Consider the following 20,497-nt stretch of genomic DNA (forward strand, 5'->3'; position numbering starts at 1 on the left):
TGACAGGAATAAAGGGTTCATCAGAGCTGTGGCTTTTGAAATGGCAACATCAATAACAGTAATATGGAGGTGATTAACAACAGCGCCTTCAGACATAGACTGATGGCACCAACGTGCAAGTCTGAGTGCTTCAGGACCTTTGTCCCAGCTGCTATTAGACTTTTCAATGCACACATAAAAATATCCATCTATGCACGTTTTTATGCACTTTTTATTTATTCTTGTATGTATGTGAATGATAGATCTATCTATGGATTTGATGTTTCCCTGTTATGTGTGAGCAGCTGTAACAGCATCGATTCTTGTAAAGGAAATGATGCTATCTATCTATCTATCTATCTATCTATCTATCTATCTATCTATCTATCTATCTATCTATCTGTTAACATTTCATTTATTCACACAACTTTTTTTTCAGGAAATTTACTTCGATCTTCTGACATGTTTCGACTGCAAACCTCCAGTCTTCCTCAGAGGCATCTACTGATTACTTTGATGTATCCTTACGAGTTCCTTTCTAATAATGTGTCCTTAATTATTCTCATAAGGAAACCTGAAAGCGATCAATAGATACTTCGATGCTTTCCTTGGAAAATAACTCATAAGGATACATCCAAGCAATGAGTAGATGCCTCTGAGGAAGACTGACAGTTGGCAGTCAAAACATGTTAGTAGATCAAAGTAAATATACTGAAATAAGTTGTCTGAATAAATGCAACCTTAGCATATTATTAAAAAAAAGAAGACACAATAAACTCGCTGGAATTATTAACATCGATTCATGAATACAAAATCTTATATTACCCAAAATATGATACAAGACAAAGAAGTAAAATGCTACAAACTTAAAAGAATGAACTTTAAATAGTACCACGGTCAATGTATGGAACTGTAAATCCACTGATGAGTGAGAAAAGGCCAACTTGTACAAACTGTATTTCTGGGGTTCAATGTAAAATAAAAATATTTAGAAATAAAGTTGCTCAAATCACAAACTGTAAACATGGATGAATCCAAAAGGCGAAATGTAACTGTAAACAATGATCGATAGTGCACTTCTCCCAGGGTTGTGGTTTTGCAATCATTACTGCTGATTCAAAAGTGTTATTATCATTATTATTGTTAATATGTGAGTTCATTGAATTTGTGGCATAAAAATGACTATTATAGACTATTACTTTGTCTATTTTTCTTCAGGGCTCACTTTTTATAATTAAGGAGTCCATCATTATGCGAACAAGAACACACTTTCACAGATAACGATGCTTTAAATAATGAAACATAACCATCAGCTCCACAGAGCAACAATTTTTGTGTGTTCAATTAAATAACATGAGTTTAAAAAAAGGTACAATTAGAAAATTGCTTTGTATACACACAATTCTAGAAATAATGTCTTTAGTATTTCTATTTATGATAAAAAAAAAACAAAAAACAAAACATATATTTCCTTTAATATAATAATCACTTAATTTTTTTTAAGGTTTGGTTGCACAATTTATTCTTTATCATACTTTATATTTTGAGAGAATTTTAGTCTCACTTATACACTTATTTGCAGCCATATTTGGCCCTAAAAGGTTCAAACTGATGACGCACAGTGTACCACCCATTCCGCTAAAGTAAAGGAAAAATGTTGACAGAAATAGGAGTGAGCTGCTGTGGGAGGCAGCTCAAACCATTATAGAGCTCTCTTAGAAGACAAATACAAACATTTCCTTTTCTTCTTTGACCTATATCTACGAATACAGCTTCATGATGTTCGGCAGTCCTGTTGAAAAATAAATCTTTCATCCATGGGGAGTTGAAATGTTTGCCAGAAGTTTACATTTTTTAACTCGGATGCTAGTATCAAGGGATGGACAAACACAAACTCTTTGGCGTGTAGCCATTGCTCCATTCTGAGCGAAGAGTTCATCTCCATCAGAGATGGGACCAGCTGGACCCACCAACCCTTTACCCTTCTCCCCCCTAAATCTTTGATGGTGGGAACACTGGCCGAGACTTACAGACGAAATAAAAAATGTCAATCTTCTGAAAGCAATTAATCCGGAACTAGTATGTTAAGTTGAGGTTTGGTTTATTCAGGCAAGGTTTTTGGTTTTTCCGTAAATGTTTATCTCCTGACATGTTTCGACTGTCAACTGCCAGTCTTCGTCAGAAGAGTTCTGCTGATCGCCTTTGATGATTTCTTTGAAGTTTCACTTGACTTCCATGTAAAGTCATCAAAGGCGATCAGCAGAACTCCTCTGACGAAGACTGGCAGTTGACAGTCAAAACATGTCAAGAGATAAAAAAAAATCCTGGATAACCTTGTCTGAAAAAACAAAACCTCAACTTAACATACTATTCAAAATGAATCTCGCTGGAACTATTAACCCGGAACAAGACTTTCCAACTATACTCCTTTATATAGTTGGCTTATATTTCTTTCAACTTGTTCTAGAAACATCCTGCCACACCGCTGCCCACACATCAGCCTCTACTCCTTTCTTTGAGAACACTTTGGTGCACAGAGACTGACACAGGTCAGATGTGTGTGTTTGTGTTTGTGCTGCTGCAGATAAAGACTGTGTGGTTGCAGCGAACTGGTAGTTTCCTTATCCTGTGATGGTGATGTCACTGTGTCAGCTGAGGAGTGTGATGTTGATCGAAGACAACAATGGAGAGCTCTTGTGCTCGCTGTGGTCATGAAGGGCTTGTCAGACATCAGATACTTCTTTTGCCCAAGATGTTCCCGCCCGCCTTAATGGCCTTCTCAATATTGATTTGCCAACACAAAAAGAAGAAGTGGGCTTTTATCCTGTTTAGAAAGCACACTCTAGTTTCACAAAAGCTTTCAGAATGGCCTTGCAAGAGACCGAGAAAGGAGGCAGTGGCATTTTTATTCTGTTTGCACATGGAAAGCTTAAAACTCAAAGATACCTGAATCGAAACAACATTGGCGTCATGCTTAATGTGCATACAGAAAAATGATGAAAAGTAAGAAGATGGAAAAATAGGCTAAAAGCACATGTGTTTTGGGCTACAAATTGTTTTTAAGATTTTGTTTTCTAGGCGTGAATTGAAATTGTAGCCTATATTGCCAGAGAACAAACCACAAGATGGCAATGTTTATATGCTTTCTCTAAACAAACATTCACGACATGGCTGAAACCTTAAATGACTTGCAGAAATGCAGGAACTGACTTGTGAAAGAAGAAACACAACAGTTGAACTTCCCTTTTTTTTCTCCTACATGGGGAAAAAACCAAACAAAGAAAATCTCCTGTAGGTGTTGATAGTTTTCTAAAGTGCTTCAGGGGAACTGCAGTTTCTACGGTTCCCTATTTCAGTCACCACAGACTCGTACCACCTGAGTATCACCTCGTCACACACGTTTGAATTGCCAGGCTGCTGCAATGACTGTGTGACGTCAGGGAGAAAGGGGAGATGAGGGAAATTCCACCTGTAGCCTTGTTCTGCTCCCATGCTGCCTGCCTTAGAAGCATGTGACCATGACCAGTCATGGTTCCTTGGTTTCTCCAGTAATCTGTTTCTTCTGATGACGTAATGCATGTTTTATTCAGCTTTCTATTCTTAGCTTGTAAAATGGACACGTTGGCTTAGTATTGGCACTGTTTTATCATTAACATTAACATTAGCTTTGTGGAACTAACAAAGAGCTTGTTATTCTGCCTGGTTATTACCACCAGTAGAATAGAATTAGTTTATTTAGTCGACATAAAGCATGTGACCAATGTATTGAAATAGTGATTTGAGTAAAACATGTAAACAAGTACATTTCATGAAAGATTATTTAACATACTATGTTTATTATTTTTATGAAGGGTGGAAAAGAAAATTGTTAAGCAGTGAGTCACTGCTTGGTGTATTTTTTGGATGAAGATTAAAAACTGAGAAAAACACTGTCAAAGTATTGAAACTGAACAAAAAGAAATGGAGGATGTTATATTTTATTCCTAGCCCCCATATTGTGTTGCACACGGCATGGCTAGCTGTGCTTTCCTATTTCGGGTTGCTGAACGTGTGTAGTACGACTATGGCAAATTAGCATTTTTTAAAATTTTGTCGCAGAATTACAGTATGAATCCTGTCATTCATGTTTTTTACTTTCCATAGTTATGAGGACAATCTGAAGAAGTTTTAATTGTAGCTTACACATTGTTTTGAATTACATTTTACTTTTGACATACATTTTTGTTTATTTATGGATTCCTTTTTTTTTTAGACTATTATTATTTACATTGTTCCCTCACAAGAGTTGAAAACCAATCTAAACAAATAATGTGTAAAACCATTCAATTCAATCAAATGGGTTTTACAGGGCCCTAATAACTGGCTGACGATATCGTGCATCACTAGTGCTATAGGTTGATATTGACTTGAAAGTTGACATATATAGCCACGTCCATCATGTTGAGTGCCACATTACATTGGTATGTTGCAAAATTCAGTATAACTTTGTACTTTTTTCTTTTTGTTTGATCTTATGTGTTATGATTAAGTTTTTGCGACATGGATTAATAAAGCAAGCTTTGCGAAATATCAAATGTTTGTGCTCATTCATCTTTTAACAAAAGACAAACCAAGACAAGTACATCCAAAGGGAGATTTTAAATGATTTTAGCAGCTCGTACAGCTCGTGCAGCTCCCAAGAGCCAGTTCATTATGTACCAAATAAATGAATTTTGGAGTTTGTTTTTCAGTAAGTAAAGAGTGACCAGCACTTCTCACGCTTGTTGAATTATTTAGTTCTAAATACGCACAGAGCATTATCAAAGGCTGGCGTAAACACCACAACATGCTGGAGGGGTTTTGTGGTATTTTATCAATTATGAAAGTAAGACAAACTCTGTGGTGTGAAAAAGGACAGTAATTCACTGCCAACGTTTATTGTTTATCACATTAATCTTCATTAAAAATGCTGCAGTAGACAAAAAAACATCTTCTGTGTTTTTTGTTTTTGCTGTAAAAACCCTTTTTGTTGGTTGATGGAACAGTTCACTGTATTTCAGTCACAATAATAAAGGCAAGTGTAACACGTAAAAACGGGCAAAGTGAAAGTAGTACATCTGCTTTTTTATTTCCCCATATATGCTTCTGTCAAATACAAATGATTAAATAGCAAACAGTTGTACCTATTTAATCATCATTAAAATTGAATTTGTTTTTCTTCTTCTAATTTCCCCATCACTCTTGAACGCAACATGACAGAAACACTGCGTCACGCTGATAAAGTGAATTAAAGTGAACACGTTTGAGCAACAACCTTTTTCCCCCACACATTGTTAAATTCAAGCTTTTTTTTTTTTTTTAATTGTATTTTGTGACATTCTTTGTGAAGGTATTTGTGTAACCTGCAGGCAGTTTAATTACAGTATGACTATAATTGTTTTGGTCTTGAGGAATCTTCTGGTCCTTGTCCGGCATTAACAGCATTCAAATGTGTTCACTTAAACACTCCCACAGTGCAAACATGGAGTCGAAGAGTGCAGCTCGTGTGTGTGCAAATATCAGTTTGTTTTAGATTGAAACCTGAGTGGTCTGATTGTTTCTATAGCAAAAGCTTCCACAATCCAGCGCTACACAACAGTTGCTCATAAGATGCAGTTTAAAGCTTTTTCTTTCGGAAACATGGATGGGTCAGTAAGTCGGATGTCGTGATGAATTCTTTTGTAGTATCTATTCTTTATAAGGCTCTTGTTTGGCAAAGCTGATGTCACTCATGTCAATTTAAATCATCACTCCTCCTAATGACACAAAACGCGCCAACCACATACACGTCCTTAGGTTTGTTAGCACATTTCCCAGGTTTCAGTCGCCAATGGAGATTTTACAAATATTTACAAACGCGAAGGGAGGCATTCACCAGCAGGTGCGTTGTTATTACGGTCCCATTTAATTAAAATCTGGCTTGTAGAAAATATACACTCATGGTGGCTGTTTTTAGGGCGCGTGTTGCACAAGAATTCAATGCTTTATGGCGAGATTTATACATTCTACTTTTTTTCTAAAAACATCTGATGTGATGTTAAAGGATCTTCCACTTGTTTTTACAAATGTGGCCTAAAAATATATGAAATATCCTTATTAGAAGATCTATGCCTAACAAAAGACATTATTTTACACCATTATTGTTTTATTAACTTTTAAAAAATGGGACTACATTACCGTTTTCAAATCTGTATTCCACGATCTTGAAATCACATGATTGAAGATGTTATATACACCCCCATTTGCCTGTAAACATCCCATTGTTTTCTCTTGTAGTGAAGCATTCAGCCTGCTTTTTAGGTGATTTAGCAGCTTTTTCAGTCAAAATAACAATTTGTGCTGCTTTTGGTTGCTCTAAATCATCAGGAAACGTCAACGTTGTCAATGGAAACCTATTTGGTTTACCGAAAGAGGATAAAAATGAAAAGATAATCTATGATTGACCACAGGGTGCGACACTTCCAACTCTGCAGGTTTAATAGTAGACAATGAAGAAGAGCTCAGTGTGCTGACGTATCACGTGATTTCAAGATGGCGGAATACAGCTTATAAAATGGTAAAGTAGTCCCATTTTTAAAAGTTAATAAAACAAATATGGTATATAATGATGCCTTTTGTTAGGCATAGATCTTCTAATAAGGACATTTCAATGATTTTAGGCCACATTTGTAAAAACGATGGAGGATTCCTTTAAGGAATTATTAACAATGAGAATGCTCATGATTAAAATTCCCTGTGGATTTAAAGACATTAGTCCACAGTGATTCATTCACAGTGTGTGCATAAAACATATTACATTAATATGTGATTAAAGCCACATCCTTTTTCCTAAATCTGTCATTTCAGCATCCTTCTGTTCCGAGAGGTGCTGATGAGTTTCCCACATGCACACTGCATATGTCGTTTGCACAACTATATACACACACACATACACGTCTACACATCTGCCGTCTTGCTCGGTCAGCACAGTGAATCATCTGAGATCCTGGCCTGGCTCGGAATAGTTATAGTCCAAGAATGATAATGTTTTCATTGCGCTATGAGTTGTCAGCCCGTTGTACAAACAGGACCTTTACAGAAACATGGACTGACCTCAGCCAGATGCTCTGCTTTTAGACTTTCATAGATATAGTGATGACCTCTCAGATTGTCGCCATAACTCACCCCTGGCAGATGATTTTTTAGTGTTTTTTTCTTTGTCCAGTGGGTGAGTTTTGGTCTGTTAAGGAGCAGCTATCTGGAAAAAAACTCTGTAGTTTCTCCTGATGTCTTCATCTCTTGTTTTTTTGATGCAGAGATTTCCCCTGTGTTGATTTAGGAGTCATCAAATAAATCTACAAGCAACATGAATAACTGCTTTATCTTTCACCAAATGACTTGATGACCTCAGTTCTCACTGACAGGTCAGAGCCATTAATCTGGTATGAAATGGTGACAGTGGCCACGTTTACATGGGAGCCTTAATTCCTCTTTAAAGCAGAATAAAATTAATTACTCTTTAAACTGACCTTGTAAACGCTTAGTTCCTAATGCAAATTTAATTCCAAATTAAATTTAAATCTGAATTAGGTGGCAGGTTTATTCCGATTTTAATTCCGAATTAAATAATTCCTCTTTCTTATAAACACTTAATTCCACTTTAAGTTAATTCCGGTCGTTCTGCGCATGCGCGACTTGCCGCGATGATGCACTGGTGGCGACATAGTCCAGGATGGCCGCCCGAACTGGAGCTGAGACTATTTATTTAAAAGACATGGATATCATGAAGAGTGGATGGACGGAAGGATAAACATGCAGACTATCACACGGACACACGGACTTATTACACACACACACGGACCTCGGTAAACGGAACGGCTTCATCGGGGCATGAAGCACCAGAGCTTCACTAATGATGCGCAGATCATTATAAAGTAATTTTTTCACTCAACGTCCTGTATAGTGGCGGTAGAGCAGCTGTTGCATTAACCGCTGGCTTTGATTGACCAAAGTACGGTGTTCTATCTCCTTTCTCCACTGCTCTATCTCTCTTCTGCTCCGCAAAGCAAAGCGAAACCATGTGGTTTTTGTCGAGCTGCTGCTTCAAAACTACAATGAAAATAAAAGTGAAAACAGTTCTCATGTGGTCTTCTGTTGTATCTGAGATTTGTTGTGTGTTTTTTTCCCGATAGACGTGAATATGTCACATTCGCCTCCTGTCCAATCAGAACCCTTCCCAAGCCGAATAAACTGGTTTTCCATGTAAACCTCTATTCGGAATTACTATTTCCATGTAAACACGAGGCAGAACACTTTAATTCCGAATAATTTAATTCAGAATAACTAATTCTGAATGAAAAAACATCATGTAACCGTGGCCAGTGACACGTGCTTATAAACAGGTTCCCCATTAAACATGTAGGACTCAGCCTGAGGATTTTATTAATTAATCATCCATGAAGTAAAGTAGCACTCACTCAGCTTATTGCTTATGATAGAAATACTTTACTTGAAGTTTAAGTTTATTAGTTTTCTATTGGCTCTATAGTGCACTGGAACTTTGGATATGCAAACAGGAAGATGAATTAGTAAAGATGAGTTCAATTGCTTGTCTAATATTCTCTTTAATAGGAGGTTCTTTGACACTGAGCTTTCCCTTTAATGGCACATGCCAGACATGTTTAGGGTCTTTAGAGGTTAACGCCTGTTGTGGTTGGCCTCTGCTCTGCACATTAGAGCAACCGGTAACACTTTCTTCATTCTTCCGCTGCAAAGGAAAGGTGGGTCCTTTCAGATTGTGTGCATGGTCACATGACACGGCACTGATCGCACATCAAGGCATTCTTCCTTCCCTCTGCTCTAGTTAATACAAAACCAATGTAGGGCAAAAACAAGTAGCACAATGGATAAAGAGAGACGGGGGTTTTTGGTTTTACACCTTGGGCTGAATTTAATTTATTCTCGTTTTATTTAAGTGAAAGCAATTTAATCAGCTTTTTTTAAATGCTCCTCTGCAGTGTTGATAAGCTGCTTTTTTCCCCCTGGATAATATTGCAATTTGTTGGTTACCCAAAAAAAGAAAATGAAGGTGTGATGTATTTTGATTAGATAATTTCAAATGACTAAAAGAAACAAGAGATAATGGAGAAAAAAAAAACACTCTGAAAAAGTGTGGAAATAAACCTACAGTATAATCTATGTGCTGCTTTATCCTGTACTAGGGTTCAGGTAAGGGGAGAACGTATAAAGACATACAAACCCACACACATATTTCCATTAACTCCAATGGACGATTAGGACACATCAGTTAAAGAGTAACTAAAACCAGAGGCTGATGTTTCTTGGCTGGAAAATCCAAAAATTCCTTGATTATGGGCGGGGTTTCTGGAGCAGTTAAGACACACATTGTCTACACTACAAGATCTCCAAAGATCTATGCTATGCTAACTAGCTACTCAATACTTACTATACTTTTCCATTCACAATTCTCTCAATCCAACCTCCTCATTACAGATTGCAGAGTCCACAGGTGATCGTTTTTTTAGAAGGGGCGGGGCCAACAGTGGTGGTTAGTGACGTAAGAAGCCACCAAAACATCACAAACCACCATTCTCAGCTAATAGCAAAATTATATTGCAATAGCTAGGTTTCAACCCATAGAGGGCAGACATTTTTACATGTTGACAACAAAATACACCAAATTGAATTACTTTGATTAAAATGTCAAGAGTTGGACAAGAATCAGTCAACACTACTTTACTTTTTTGTTGATGTTTGTGTGTTTGGGTGGACTTTAACCCTAAAGGTATGATATTACTAGAAATGAACAGCTTCCTCAGATGCTTGGTAAATGTAGACCGTATGATGCATGACAATGATGGTGGTGTAACTTTCTCTGAATACTTGTTTGCTGCAATCCAAACTGCTGGTTTGGGCGTTGAACTGTACTGAACAGAGAGGCAAGGCAGAAATGTGGTTAAGAGTGCACTTGATAATAGCTGAGAGGGTGAGGCGGTGAGGGCATCTGGTTATCATTCTGCATTTTTTGGAGTAATTTCTGTGTATTTCTGTTGTCGTTTTGTTTGTTTGTTAGTACTGTGGTTTGCAGTCATTTTTTTTATGTTTTTCTTGTCTTTTTGTGTTTTTTTTTGTTGCCATTTTCTTTGTTTTGGAGTCATTTTGTGAACCGTATTTTTCGGACTATAAGGCGCACCGGATTATAAGGCACACTATCAATGAATGGGTCTGACCAGGTCTATTTTCATGCATAAGGCGCACCGGACTATAAAGCGCACCAGTTTGTTATTATTATTAATATTATTAAGGCTCATTAAGCGAAACAAAATGGTCAGATAAGTCAAACTTTTTTTCAACTCATTAACAATCATTCTCAACATTGTTCAGGTTTAACAATAAAATATAGAACATTACACTCACTTTTTCAGTTCAGTATGTTGAAGCACAGTACTGGTACGTATCATTCCATGAGGTGTCTGACTATGGTAGCCCTGATGCACCAAAAATCCATCAAGTGGTGCAGCTTCATAGTTTACCAAAGTTGTACTAAAACATTTTGACATATTAATTTCATACATAAGGCGCACCTGATTATAAGGCACACTGTCGATTTTTGAGAAAATTAAAGGATTTTAAGTGCGCCTTATAGTCCGAAAAATACGGTATTTTTGTTGTCGTTTTGTGTTATTTGGAGTCATTTTGTGTATTACTGTTGTTGTTTTGTTATTTTTTGTAGTTTCGTGCATTTCTGGAGTATTTTCTGTGTTTTTTCTTGTCTTTTACTGTATTTTCCTGCAATGTTGTAATTCTTCTTTTCTTTCTGTCGTTTTGTACGTTTACTTTTGGGGACGCATAAAATTAGACCTAGGGCAGCACGTGGTCCCCAGGCCGCCAGTTGCCCATGTCTGGGTTAGCCAGGTTTCACAAAGAAACAAAGCTTTCAGTGATAGTGTTTTTAGTCAAGAGATGGTGATTCATGGAGATCCAGCTCCAGTCATGGAGGGCAGCCATCCTGCATGTTGCTGTACTTCCTACTGGGTCAACTATGGATGTTGTCCATTCTGGAGTTAAAACTAAATTTTTAAATTGTTGAAACTGTAATGCACTTTAATTCCTCCTCTGTCAACAAGAACCATTGTTTCAGTGACCAGCGTCCACTGCTAGGACTTAAAGGGATAAAAAAAAGGGTGAGTGTGCGATGTTTGAGATGATGCCATCAATACTTGACGTTGCTTTTTAGTGACAATAAAGTTTGGATGTGTTTTTTATCTTCCGATTCGGTTTACTCTTAATGATTGGGTTGCCTTAGAAGTAATTATTAGTTCATATTTTCATACTATTATAGATGCAAAAGTGATGAATATGGTTTAATTTAAACAGCTTGGTTGAATCAACTAACTGGGCTTTTCAGTGAGGAACATGTCATTTCTTGCTGTGTGAAGACATCTTAAACTCTTAGCCCAGAATATACCACCACCATTTCCTGTTTTCGTGTGTGTCACTTTCAGATAAAGATTCTGTTCACATCTACGCTATATTAATAGACGAGATATGTCAGTGAGAGTGATGTATATGTACTAATCTGATCTGTGGCAACACATATATACTGTGTATTATCAGTTTAAACCTGCCTATTATTAAGGTTTTCAATAAGAGCTTAGCAGCAAACCAAGATCACTGACCCTTAAAGAATAGAAGAAGAAGAAGAAGAAGAAGAAGAAGAAGAAGAAGAAGAGAGGGTTTTTGAGACTTTTCTCATGAAGCACTCGTTACCACCTATGGATTAATTGAATGAACATGTAAAATGATAAAAGAACACCAGTTTAGAAAACAAAAAAACAAAAAAAATGGTGAGTTACAACAGCAGAAATGGACCATTGATATGATCAATTCATTCCTGTACCTTGTGAAAATCATTTCTTTATACACTTGTTTATAAACTGAATTCTGTTTGAACATTGTTTTAGCTCCACACTCTTTCTGTTCCATAATTTTACTCCACAAATTGATATGCAGAAACTTTTCAAAGTTGTTCAGACACTTAAAACATTTTAAATTTAACATTCCCCTTATAATTTTATACCCCCCCCCTTAAGTTTTTTTCTTTGCATGAATGATTAGTTTATTGATCTCTTATACAAGCTAACCTTTCAACCGTTTCCCTGACTAGACTTATTGTCAATGAATTAATGGGACACAACGAGAAGTGAACTTTACTTCTGTCATACAGATTTTAATCGCTCTGCCTGGCCCATATTGTATGGTCAAAGTCTAAAGTGAGTGCATACCGGTCTAACTGTTTACTTTTACTAGCAGCACACCTCTGCCTGCGCAGGAGAAACCCGTCTGTCGTCTTTCATGCTGTAAGGTGTGGCCCTCTGGTTGGCTCCTCAATGCTCTCCCCTCCCCCGCTGCAGCCCCGTCCAATCCCTGCCACATGCACAACTCACCTGAAAGGTTTTGCATTTTGTGCTGATACTGGCTGCTGATTGGCCAGGTGCAGGCCCTTTGCCTCAGGGCTCCCTCTACCAATGGCGACTGTGCCGTGTGACTCCTAGAGAGAGGACAAGTTGCTTCGCTACACTTCTCCTTTTCTGTTTTAAACGGCTGCCAGTGCGTTGTCTTTTTTCCCCCCTCCTCGTCTTTGGTTTTGTTTTGCCACTGTAAGAAAGCTGTTCTTGGGGGTTTAACAATCCCATCATCTTGGATTATTCCCAGTTTCACCTTTTGTTACCTGTTTTTTTCCTGTTTTTTCCAATGGTTCTCGATACCGACCCTTGTTCAATCGCTATAATGGATCTGGTCACCCGAGCTCTGTGTATCTGAGGTCAGTGAAGAATCGTATTGTCTTTGCTCGCCTTTATCAAACATTTATTTTTATTAACATACTGTTTATAATTAATGAAACTACTTTCAGTGCTTTGAATTTGATGGTTAGGTTATGCCTAATAGGTAGTTCATTTAGGATAATGTGGATGTTTAGGTATATTTTCTAATTCTGACATATATTGGTTTAACATGGGTAGCTTTAACAAGTCATTCTAGTTCAACTGGTATTTGGATACATGTTCCCCTCCATCTAACTTCTTCTGGCGCTGCTTGTGTATCAAATGTCACTGAGGGAAAAAGCAACACAGTATTCATTAAAGTATGAACTCCAAGGCTGAGGCTGCTTTTCATGGTTTTTTGTCCCAAACTATCCTGAGACCCTTTCGAGTGAACACCTATCAATTGACACACAATACACAACATTTCAACATCTCAGTCTTGCATTTAAGATCCTACTTGACCCTTTATAAGAAACTAATAATCATCTTTAACTTGTGTATCTGTCATTGCATCGCTTTTATGAACTGTTGCCTTATATGGTGTGTTGAAACAAGGGCGGGAGTGTAGTGTTTTGCAAGCCCCTTGACCAAGCCCACATGTACTTTTCATGATGTAGTAATCAGTAATTACAGCCCATGCCGATTTTGATCCGTTGTCGTTGAGCTGTCGCTGAGTTATTATTAGAAAAGGTGAATAGCTACGTTAGTGGTCCAGAAACACACTTGGTTTTTGCTCTGTCAACTGTGCAAGTGCTTCATGCACAAAACCCTCTGTTCCCAAGAACGGAATGTGGCTCATCATGTTATTGTGATGCCTAGAAGGCTGTCATTGGTGCTCACAATTAAGTTTGCGCCAGACTCATTGCGAAATAAAGCCTCGATTAATCACATTTTTTTCTACAATGTTTTTCATAAATACGGTTTGCACAAGTTTACCTTTTCTTATTTTGAAGTGGCTTTACAGTCCCAATGTTGGCAGTGTCACTAATCTGAGACTTACCCTACTGATGATAGTAATCCTTACTTTATTTGTGTAGTGTTCTGCTTTTTTGTCGTGAATCATATTTTGGCTATTATAAGAATTTGTGTTTATGCATATATATCCAGTGTACATCAATGTTCTTATTTCATGTCAACCGATAGATTGACAGTTACATCGGATAATATTTTTTTTTTTTTTTTAAACCCAATATCAGTATCTGCATTTTCCCTAAAAACATGTTGCATGTATGTAGGTTTCTAAAAGTTGCTCACGAAAGCAGAGACATTTGCTGGCTTCCTGTTTCTCTAGAAACCAGCGCTGCACTTTGTGGACCACATAGGAAACTGTTCAAACTACGTCACTGAATAAACTTTGCTGCACTTCTGATTTCACACGTTTTCTCTGTGAAATTATCTTTAAATGCTATGATAATGCACAGGGCTCAGCTGTCGCCAAAACACTTTTGGTATTTGGCTTTTTCACTCGTAAGGCATAAAAAAAGCATTCAGACTTGTTGCTGTTTCATCAGTTTGGGTATTCAGGATGAATTTTGTTGATGTCAGTCTGACATAACAGCTGGGGTCTAAGGAAGGCAACAGAGAACATTGCAGAGGACACCAGGTAAACATCAGCATAAATACTTTAGCTCCTGAACATTGTTCTTGTCAGCCTCTGAAGCGAGGGAATGGCTGTTCTGTCGAGCAGGTTGAACCTGACCCCAGCTTTCCTATCATTTTCTGTGTTCACCCTGATTTGGGATTGTAAATTGTGGCCCTGGTGCCTCTGAGAATGAGCTCATGCTGTTTAGTGAGACTGCGTCTGAGTCGCAGAACAGGAGCTGATAAAGAACAGGAGGGAGCTGGACCGTATTGTCAGGTTGAGCTTCTCTTTCAATACAAAGTCAACAGGTCCAAGCCTGTAATTAGATCATTAGGCCTGGGCAAGAGTAGGAGGAGGAGGAGGCGGGGCTTAGTTTATTGCCGTAGCCTTCAAATGAAAAGTTGCAAAATATTACTGAATTCAATCAGAAATGTAAAACTGAGCACGATCACAGACATATAATATATATATATTTTTTTTTTGTTACCATTTTAACATTTCAGCTGCAATAAACTCCATATTTTACAGAATGAGGGGTTGCTGGAATGTATCAGCCTTGACAGGTTATTTTTAAATGTGATATCAGCTTTTATGTAATTGATTTATAGATTTTTCAAAAGTCGAAGCATCAGCTGGTGAATTTGCTCCTATTTTAGATAAACAACTGTCTTTTTCAGTTTATTGAGGCAGCAGTTGACGCCCAGCAGACTCATTGTGAAAGTGGAACATGGGATGGAAAATGTTAAAACTAGAAAAAGCACATTGAATAGTTTGTCGTTTTCTCATTGTTTGTAGATGGATTTGCATCATATTTCCATGTCAGTTCCTCCTTTTCTTCTTTTGCTGTTATTATTTCCATTCAGCCCTTGAGGTCTTTCTCCTGGAGGCCTGGGGCCTACGTTTATAAAAGATGTGCCGAGGTAAGCAGCACTTCAGCTGGCTACGATAAAAACCAGGAAGTGCGTACAAAATTTTTTTTACGATTTATAAACGAGGGCGCATGTACGTCCCACTCCTGTTTCCATTTTATAAATCACAATCAACTCCAAAATTGTCGCAGGTGAGGAAACACCTTGCTCTGCCTATAAAAGGTCCGATGAAGGCACTGAAGGAATATTCACAAATACGAATTTCACGTGTACCGAGGGGGGAAAACGAGCAAATAAAACACATTTGAGTGGAGGACAGATGCAGGAGAGCGTAATTGGTGACAATTGACACAGTGCGCATTATGAATGATAGAAAGGCAGGTCACGTTGGTCAGACAAGCGTATGAGAAAATGTGGATTACTCTCCACAGGAAGAATGGCCTGTTCAACAGGTGGAGGAAAGAGTGCACGGGGAGCTTATCTCACAGACAGAAGCTCGATGATCATTGGGGAACCCCTCTGTGTTATAACGAGGCTGAGGGGACACAGATGCTCTATATGTGCCAGCAGCATGGGTTATAAATTGTATTTCCTTGTATTTGATCGGCTCTACACTTCAAATAATAAAATGAACAGGTAGTACAAACCAACTGTGTGGAACGTTACATCGTTCACAATATTTCTAGTAAAACCATATTTTTCATCAGTCCCACAGTGTTTTACTGGTAGGGTAGTGTTGTGGAGAGTGAGGCCGGGATCACAGCAGCACCACGTCCTCCCTTCCACTTGCAGCATCGCATCCCTCACGGAGCGTCCTGTCTATAGGTTTTGCTGGTCTCTGTAGATCCTCTCCCTACGCATTCTCCCATGTGCCACAGAAAATGAACTTTTCTGTGCTTTAAACATCAACAAAGTGCGATTCCCTCAATCGTTAGTTAGAGGGTGATTTGCTCCTTTCTTACTGCAAGGTGAGCCCAAACACCTCGCTCCAATTTGATGACGCGTTCCCACTTTGATGACAAATTTTGACGCAGCACTGAGCTGGAGCTGAGAAGCCGCGCCTCCAGGAAGCTCTCTGCCGTGATTGAGATGCGAACAGAGACGCCCACTAAGGTGAGCATTTTCAGCATCCTTTGTGCAGTGCTATGTATGTATTTTCAACAGTCTATGTATGTTACTGGCGAACGCCCACGCCCCCACACTCTGTCTTGTGCTTATAAGCAGCATGAGCTTGGCTACGGAGTGGGTGGGAGGAGGGCGGGCCGTCCTCTGGCTCTACATCACCGTGCGGGGAGGAGGAAGTCAGTGTGTCCCGTCTATAGACACGCCCACTCATGAATATGCATAACTAGGCCGCAAATCAGCCCGTTTGGGTAGGTTGCTCAGAAAGAGACTTTTCAGAGCCTAAAACTCTGGAAAACAGGCGAGTTTGGGAAAATAAACCTCAAATACTATGTTTTTGGGGTTCTTAGAACAAATGGAGATGGGTGAAAAATAGCATGACATGGGACCTTTAATATAAAACTGTATTTATAGGCACGCGCACGTCACTCACTCCCTGGGGCGTTGGTATAATTTTTCCTCCTCTGTTTTTGCGAATGTATCCTTCATATATGATATGTATTGTGCATTTATAAATGAGGCCCCAGAACATTGGAGATGCAAACTTGAACTTTAATGACTTGCTTGGGGAAGGTTAATGTGTAACTTTGCTGCTTCAACAGCTCCTGTGCTGCGGAGCAAGGCACTGCTCTTTCTTCCGTCTGAGGTGGGCATGTCCTGCAAAGCCTCCTTTGATAAATAACGTTAAATCGATTGAGCAACTGTCTCCCCCGTGTTGCAGCTGTCTCAAACGCTGAACGTGCTTGGACTGGCAGCTTGTTGCCCGCATCCAAGCCAAGCTGTAATCATAACATAGGATTTCTGAACTTAAAAAGAACAAAAATGGTATATTTCAGTCAAGTTAAAGGCTGGTGTCGTCATTTTTGTCAGACAAATGTGTGTTTTCTTGTCTGTCTTTTTTTAGCTCCTACCTTTGACATAAAAAGGATGTGATGTTGGCTTGTAGGATGCTTTTTGGGTAGTTTAAAAAAAAAAATCAAACCCTAATCCTAAACCATTTGATGGATGGCTCTATCAGGTTTAACTTATATTTACACTTCAGTGTCTGATTAGAGGTAAAGTAAATTGTCTTAAGATACAAATGTCTAATGAAAAAACACTCTGAATCAATATGTGCTCCCAGCCTGTAGGAAATACATAAACCTGATAAGATAGGAGCAGTAACAAGTGAGGGAAGATGAGGCAAGCAAGGGAGAGGAACGTGTGATATGAGATCTTTCCCGTGGTTAAGTCACCTTGTTATATAATGTAGCATGATGGTCAGGGCACAGCTCCATGGCTGCACAGTTTTACCTGCACACAATGATGGGATTGAGAAGTACCTCAGATAAACTTTGTGATAGGAATGTGCAAGAAAAATAAAGTAAAGTAAGAGAGAAAACCATGCATGCTCGAGTAGAAAGAGCCCAGAATTGACCCCAAATTTTGATGTGTATGATTAGACGATGAAATAAGTCTAGAACTCTCAAATTAAACTGACATTTGCCTACATATGGAAGAAATATAGAGAAATCTATATTTTTTACTTTAAACCAAAGACTTGAAAGAAATTAAAACAAGAGCACTCAGAGAGCGCAAAACCTCACCAAGAGCCAAATATCCTATTTGCCAGATATTGCCAGTTATCTGGATCAGTAATCCATCATGGCACATTATCATTCACACTTTAAATGCATGGAAGAAATGTCTACCTATTGAGAAACCAACGCGACATAACTGAGTCAAATTTCATAAAGATCGGACAAATATGAATCAAGATGTGAGTTTTAAAAATGTTTCGGCGATGATGAGAGAGAGGGATTTTTTGTAAACTGATTTAGATTAAATACGGTATTTTATGGAATCTTACAGGGCCTAAGGTTGATCTCTGGTTAAAATTTGTCAAAATCGGTGTAGTATTTTGACATAATCCTGCTAACAAACAAACAAACAAACAAACAAACCTCTACCTCCTTGGTCGAGGTGCTTGTATTTTGCTTGTTACCTTTTTATAGGTTACTTACCTGATCTTCAGTGGTTGCAGGCAGGTTCGAGGTGCGACTTTATTTATTACCATCAGATAAAAGCAGCATGCTCAACATCATCAAAGTTTCCATTACAACCACCTGATGTGACAGTGGCTATACCTTCTTTTAAGCTCTGCAAAGTCAAATGTTCATTGTTTTTTCATTTCTTCTACAGCTGACAGTGCTAAACTATTCTGCAGTGTAGTGTTTTCTTTCGAAGTATTTGGGTTCACCCTACATGATGTAACATCATTTAAAATAAAATCCCTGCTATAGAGAACACCACATTGGCTTTCTCTGTGTTTTTGACTTTCTCGCTAATTGAAACAGCATGCTAGCTTTAGTGCTGTGTCAGTTGGTACAAAGGTCCGTTCTGACTGAGATGCAGTGAGAGATTGATTTCCCACATGGTTTTTGGGAGGCTTTGGTACCAGACTCCAGCTGCAGGTTGTGTGTGTTTCTAGAAGCGTCTGCGGACAGTCCTTGAGTGGAAAACTAGCCATGCCTACAAAGTCTGCAGCACACACAGTCACTGATAAACTGCTCTGAAAGGATCAAATGACAAAGGCAAAGAGGAAATCTAAGGTTGCGTTCACACACGAACGTGACTCAGCGACTAGATTCAAATTGAAATTCTGTGTCGTCAAGCAACCTCCTGATTCCAGCGGACTCAATCGCGCGATCCTGAGTTGCTGTAAGTCGCTCAAAGTTGAACATTTTGAACTTCTCAAGAGTCTTGGAGTGACGTTGTGGTCGCAACGTCCAATTGACAATGAGTTTTCTCCCGACGTCACTCCCCCAGTCATCATGTCTTTGGGGTAGATGAAGCGAGCAAAGGCACGACTCTGTTTAAGTGACCATCACAGGTGATTTAAACAACTAGATAGATAGCTATTATTGTCGTTGTATAAAGTCATACAACAAAATCCGTAGCAGCTTGGAATGGTGTTACGACACATAGAAATAGAATAACAATAAAAAACTATAGTCGCTGAACGCACCTTAAAGGTTTATGTTTTGTTTTGCCGACTTTTCATGTCAAAATATTACTCCTGTTATATTCGAATGTTGCTTGCTTTCTTTTTGCGCATGAGGAATCAAAATCAATATGAAACAGCACTGACACGCTGTCAGACAATGATTGCAGCTCTTAAACCTTAAAGTGTCAAATTTAAAATCTCCTTTTTATTTTATTCTTTGTGAAATACCTCGTTTAACCAACATAACATGAAAGTAAAATGACTTCATTTAAACTAAACAAGTGGAAAAGGTACATTTAAAAATGATATATCAATGCATTGCAAGAGAAATATAAAAATCATCATTATACTACTTCAAGTGATGACGTTGCTGTACTCATTGGCTGTACCTGCAAATCCTGTTAGGTGTCATAGGGTGGTGAAGCCTGTCCTAGCTTACCCAGAGAGGAAGGCATGGTATGCTTTGGTTAAGTCATTAGACCATTGTAGGGCCAATACATAAAGTCAGCTACTTTAGGAGCTACAGTTACTAATCACAGGGAGCCATACGGGTTATGAAAGAACAGATAATGGCAATAATTTTTTTATTGAAGTATTGGAACCTTTTGGTCTCACTTGAGCCCAAAGTGTGAAAGTCACAGCCCTTATGACCTGGATCTGCTTACTCGCCAATTAAAAATGCAGCAGGGCCCCAAACGTATCATAGCCATGAGGGTACAATACTAAACAAGCTCAGAGATGTAGTTGTAGCTGATGTGATGCTAGCAAGCAATGACAGAGAGACCAGGGACAAACCTCTCATTGCAGTGCTATCAATGCACCACCCACTAGAGCCACTGTGATAATTAAGGAAAGATTTACCCTGTGATAAGTTTTCTGTAATCATTGGATTTAACCTAATTGTTGTAAACAATCTTCTACCTGGAGGTTTGATGCCACTTTGCTTAAAGATTAGCTTAGACAAATTGAAGAGCAGGACTTTGCCAACTCGCAATGAAGTGCTTTCTCATGTTTTTAGCATTTTCAGTTGATAATGTTGAAATAATCTCCCTTAGAAAGATAGATATGCTCAAACTCACCCCTTTCTGGTCTTTGTAGTTCCTCCACAATCCCAGTT

The 20,497-nt window shown here is 38.4% G+C and overlaps 1 protein-coding gene across 2 annotated transcripts in view; it reads left to right on the forward strand.

Annotated features, from left to right (window-relative positions):
- The window catches only part of elf1 (E74-like ETS transcription factor 1), a 65,997-nt gene that overhangs the window by 2,825 nt on the left and 42,675 nt on the right, over positions 1-20,497 (forward strand). The window contains exon 1 of one of the 2 annotated variants that reach the window (XM_028459761.1): positions 12,482-12,820. The exons of the other annotated variant lie outside the window; for it this stretch is intronic. The gene's annotated coding sequence lies outside the window, so the exon portion shown is untranslated. Of the gene's footprint in view, positions 1-12,481; positions 12,821-20,497 lie in introns of those variants that run through there. 2 annotated transcript variants of the gene reach the window in all.

The sequence above is a fragment of the Gouania willdenowi genome, chromosome 10 (assembly GCF_900634775.1).
Source record: "Gouania willdenowi chromosome 10, fGouWil2.1, whole genome shotgun sequence".
Lineage (NCBI taxonomy): Eukaryota > Metazoa > Chordata > Actinopteri > Blenniiformes > Gobiesocidae > Gouania > Gouania willdenowi.